Genomic DNA, 5,315 nt, shown 5'->3' with positions numbered 1-5,315 from the left:
TGAAGGGCCAGGCAGAGAAGGAGGCTCATGGGAACTGAAACTGAAGCACACTTTCATATTCTATGTATGTGACCCGAGAAAACCTAAACTCTTATAGCTTTAGAATTTGCACAAATGTAGAGGCAGCTGCTCTGAGTGGGTAGAAAGACTATGTATATTTCAGATATGGTCTCAGTTTCATGCCCACAGTCAGGGCTGGCTGGCATGCACCTTGGGAAGAACTTGAAAAAGATCTGTGCTCTGCAGGTGACAGTAACATCTGTAGATGTTTAGATGAATTTAAAATTCCTTTAAGGTAGAGTTGGCAGTTCAGTAACCTTTTTAAAAAGGTCCCCTTCCCCAATACCATACGTTTTTTAAGTGTTGTATTATTTAAATCCCTGTTAATTCTATTTTTATATATTCAGTGCTCAGTGGATAGGAGCAAACTACTATTTTCCTCACATCAAACCTCCACACACTTGCTGTTTTTTATGCTGTCCAACAGAGTATTCTGTCCTCTAAGAGCCCAAATTCTTCAAACTTTTTCCCAAAGGGGTTGAAAATTCATAATAACTAGTAACACAAAGTGACTTGAGGACACATGCACACACAAAAAATGTCCTAGTAGGGAATGGAGTGGGAAAGGCCAAAGCAAGAGGGTAATTGTTTTGCTGGCCAACTCGGGTACAAGAAGAGCAGGAGAAGCCAACTTTCTAGGTGAGGAAGTGTTTTCCTTCCCATGAGCTTTTGCTTCCAAGAAAGGGCAGGCCCTCAAAAACGCAGACTATGGCCAAGGAGCTCATCCCTTTAGTTGTCCTAAATTAAAGAATACAAGAAAGAGCATATCATGAAAACCACTCACTATTACCAGAGAGAAGTACTCTTGGTCAGATTCTAACTAATAAGGTCTCAGTGAAGGGAAGTTCTTTTGACTTTTCTCAAATCAAGAGCATGTGAAGACACCCCTTTTTAACTTGGACATGAACCTGGATAGGTGGCCTCTTTTTTTTTCTTTTCTTTTCTTTTTTCTTTTTTTTTTTTTTTTTTGAGACAGAGTCTTACTCTGTTGCCCAGGGTGGAGTGCAGTGGTGCAATCTCGGCTCACTGCAACCTCTGGCTCCTGGGTTCAAGTGATTATCCTGCCTCAGCCTCCTGAGTAGCTGGGATTACAGGTGCCCGCCACCACACCTGGCTAATTTTTGTATTTTTAGTAGGGATGGGGTTTTACCATGTTGGCCAGGCTGATCTCAAACTCCTGACCTTGTGACCCACCCATCTTGCCCTCCCAAAGTGCTGGAATTACAGGTGTGAGCCACCGTGCCTGGCTGACCTCTCTTTTTAGAGATGGAATTCAGCTCTAAAAAGTGGGTGCTTGTCTCATGGACACATGTTACCAATCTGTGATGAGTTGCCTGGAATAAACAAGATTAGACTTCTTGTGGCCATTAAGCCACTGTGAGGTGGAGCAGCAGATATGGATTCAGCTGAGGTAGAGGGAGGGCTTGTCCATGTCCGTAGCAGGTAACTCTGGTCCCAGAAGCAGCTGTCTCCTGCCAGGGTCAGTGTGGACGCTGAACTTCCAGTCCAAAGTTTAGATTGTCACAGAGTAATGAATGCTTTCCCTGCTACTCTCCTCTGAGTATTATGAGAGCGTGGGGAGTTATGATCATTAACCATCTCTGGAGTGCACCATCTCTGAATAGCTCAACTAATCCGGATTTGGAAATGTTGTCTTCAACTGCAATCACAGGACCAAAGTAAATCTGAGGGAGCAGGGATATAATCATGTCTGAGAAGTTTGAGGAAAGCCTGGCCAACGTAGCAAAATCCCATCTCTACTAAAAATACAAAATTTAGCCAGGCATGGTGGTGGGTGCCTGTAATCCCAGCTACTAGAGAGGCTGAAGCAGGAGAATCGCTTGAACCCGGGAGGCTGAGGTTGCAGTGAGCCAAGATGGCACCACTGCACTCCAGCCTGGGGGACAGAGCAAGATTCTGCAAGAAAGAAAGAAAGAGAGAGAGGGAGGGAGGGAAGGAAAAATCTGAGAAGAGGCTTGCGTTTCGTATTTAAATCTATTCTACTCAGTTTTATGAAGATGGAGGTTTAGGAGTTAGGAGAAGTGTTATTAACCAGACCGGAAATCCCTAAGTTCCTTGTTTGTGATGTCTTAATTTGAGTCTTTGCCCATATCAGTGCCAGCCATCAGCCCAGAGTGGCCAGACTGGTCCTTCCAGTTGTGGCTGTCCCCCTAAAGTGGCATGGTCCACCCCTCTCCCACTTTCGCTGAGTCTGCCCAGGAGGTGGACTGGAAATGCAGCTTTGACAAGTTCTGCCATGGGTATACTCGCACCCCCACATTGGGTGACTCTCACTAAGTGTCTTGCCAGGGTGGCCAGTCCTTCTAAGTGATTAGGCTGCACCTGGACCAACACTGTTTGCGTTCTGGCCACCTGCCCATAAACTCGCAGCAGCTGTGATGACTGCATGAGCCTGGCAGTAAGCCCATTGTCCCCTGGGATGCTTACTCCTCAATGCCATGTGGCTGCAGGGGGTTTGGCAGAGACAGCAGCTGTGCTAGATATGTCCCCTCCTCATCTGTGCCCCCTAGAGGCAGCTGCACACACCGACTCCTCTGAATTTGAAGCTAGGAGATCTATGAGGCTCCTGCTCTACTTTCAACTTGTCTCAAGATGGCATCTTCTCCACGATAAAGGCATAAGGGACGACATGTCAGGGGTCACCGCAGGTCAGTCTGAAGCTGCCAGTCATCTCAAAGTCAAACTCTCCAAACTGGTTACTGCTAGTTCTTCCTGCCCTGCATCCCCTCTCCTGCAAACCACCCCATTCTGTACAATCTGAATACCACCGACCCTCATCACCCCTGCTCACGTGGCTGACTTCTCTGGTTAGCACCGTTGTCCTCCCCTGGAAATGATCCCATGAAATTCATAAAACATCAAAAATGGCTCCTCGTCAGATAGCCTTATGGTTCTACTGGTATGATAGAAATAGGGACAGAATGAGAAATAGAAACTAGGATCTGTCTGTGCAGAAACCTAAGGTAATGAAAATTAAGTTACTCTCTGAAGCGATAAGGGGATGGATCCAAATCTGTGAGCTTGACATCACCATCTATTCTAGGTCCTGCAAGCAACAGATGCCAAGACCAAATTAAATATGCAAGGACTTGATTAGGGAAAATACCTGTGGGATCAACAGGGGATAGGGGCTGAGAAAGGCTGGGAAAGCTATCCGACCACCATCCAATCTGACGCCAGTGAAGGAGAGGAGGGAAGGTTCGGTGGAAATGTACCTGGGCCAACATCAGCTGTCAGAGTAATCCCAACTCTCAGGAACAAGCCTGTCTTAGGGTCCTGCATCACTCAGTCATTCCATCACTGACCAGGAGCTGCACCTGGAAGGGTGGCTTGCTGCAAATGCAGGGGTGGCTTTCAGAGTGCAGCCACTTAAGTCCTTTGTCAGTGACACCTTCTATAATGGGGAATATGTGAGGGCATTCGAATGGCCTTTATACGTGGTAACTAAACTAATGAAGTAGCTGAGGAGATGGGGAATGGAGTCCACGGGACCCAAGTCAGGGGAAAGCGATCAGGATATTGTTTCAAGGAATGAAAAACACGTGTTGAGTGAGAGTTCACAAGGCTTCAGCCTGATCACCTGGACTGGGCTCAGTGTGAAGGAAACAAAGTCTGTACATCCATGACATATCATTTTACTCTATTTTAAAACAGACCAACTATACCTGAAAGCCTAGAAATTTCAAAGCCTTGAAAAAATTCGTCTCTTTTCAAGTTTCTCTTAGCACTGACAGTAGATATGAAGCTCTGAGACCACTTTTGAAGCTGGAAAAGTCAAGGACAAAAGTACAGAGACAATGAGTTTCGTGGACATCTTATGACCTTTCTGGGCCTCAGGTTTTTCATCCATAAAAAGATCCCTTTCAAGTCTAAACTTCTAAAATCAAATAATGCTCAGATTGGCAAAGTTTCGAATAATCAAGGAAAACAGTTTTCCAGGATCCGGAGCACCACAGTATCACTGTGTTAAGGCAGCAAATAAATCAGCCCTGGTTGTGCTGGCCATGGGGCCGTGGAGGACTCCAGGGTGGTTGCAGGACTTCCTTGGGAGCCAATTCCTGACTGCATTTGAGGACCTACTCATTTTCGTACTCATGGTTCCTAGCTCATGGGGAAACTCAATAATATCTTCATTAAATGAACACACAAATGAACAAAATACAATTTGGGAAGAGAAAGAGAAAAGGATTGGGTAAAAAGTGATGTGAATTAGCAGAGCTGGGTTATAGGCAGGGTGGATACGCAGCTGGTGTCCACCATGGAGCTTGTGTTAGGCTGTTCTTGCATTGGTATAAGGAAATACTTATGACTGCTTAATTAATAAAGAAAAGAGGTTCAATTGCTTCATGATTCTGCAGGCTGTAAAGGATGATGCCCAGTACCTGCTCGGCTTCTGATGAGGGCCAACAATCCCATTTTGGGTATATACCAGAAGGAATATAAAGTTTTCTATCACAAAGACATGCACATGTATGTTAATTGCAGCACTGTTCACAGTAGCAAAGACATGGAAACAACCTAAATGCCCATCAGTGGTAGACTGGATAAAGAAAATGTGGTGCATATTCACCGCGGAATACCATGTAGCCATAAAAAGAATGAGATCATGTTCTTTGCAACAACATGGAGAGAGCTGAAGGCCATTATCCGAAGTGAACTAATACAGGAACAGAAAACCAAATACCACACGTTCTCACTTATAAGTGGAAGCTAAATATTGAGTACATGTGTACACAAAGAAGGGAATAACATACACCAAGGCCTATGTGAGGGTGGAGAAAGGAAGGAGGGTGAGAATCGGAATACCCAACTTCAAACTATACTACAAGGCTACAGTATCCAAAACAGCATGGTACTGGTATAAAAACAGACACGTAGACCAACAGAACAGAAGAGAGAGCCAGAAATAATGCTGCACACCTACAACCATCTGATGCTCAACAAAGTTGACAAAAACAAGCAATGGAGAAAGGACTCCCTATGTTTATTACCTGGCTGGAAAAATAATCCATATACAGAACCCCTGTGACATGCAATTTACCTATATAACAGATATGCACATGTACCCGTGAACCTAAACTAAAAGTAAAAAAAAAAAGAAATCTAAAGAGAGAAAAGTGTTTAAGAACTACATTTTAAAATACATCACTTTAATAATTTAAAATTTAATTAAAAAGAAAATAGTACCAGAACAATATGTTTTAACCCATAAACCATTTCCAAAAACACCAAAA

At 44.2% G+C, this 5,315-nt stretch overlaps 1 protein-coding gene across 1 annotated transcript in view; it reads right to left on the bottom strand.

Moving 5' to 3' along the window:
* LNX1 (ligand of numb-protein X 1, E3 ubiquitin protein ligase) overlaps nt 1-5,315 on the bottom strand; it is a 198,739-nt gene that overhangs the window by 146,925 nt on the left and 46,499 nt on the right. Inside the window, exon 2 of the mRNA XM_011966515.1 lies at nt 3,747-3,846. The gene's annotated coding sequence lies outside the window, so the exon portion shown is untranslated. The remainder of the gene's footprint in view (nt 1-3,746; nt 3,847-5,315) is intronic.

Source organism: Mandrillus leucophaeus, unplaced genomic scaffold, assembly GCF_000951045.1.
Source record: "Mandrillus leucophaeus isolate KB7577 unplaced genomic scaffold, Mleu.le_1.0 Scaffold762, whole genome shotgun sequence".
In the NCBI taxonomy this organism is placed as follows: domain Eukaryota; kingdom Metazoa; phylum Chordata; class Mammalia; order Primates; family Cercopithecidae; genus Mandrillus; species Mandrillus leucophaeus.
This window is presented reverse-complemented; position numbering and strand designations above follow the sequence as displayed.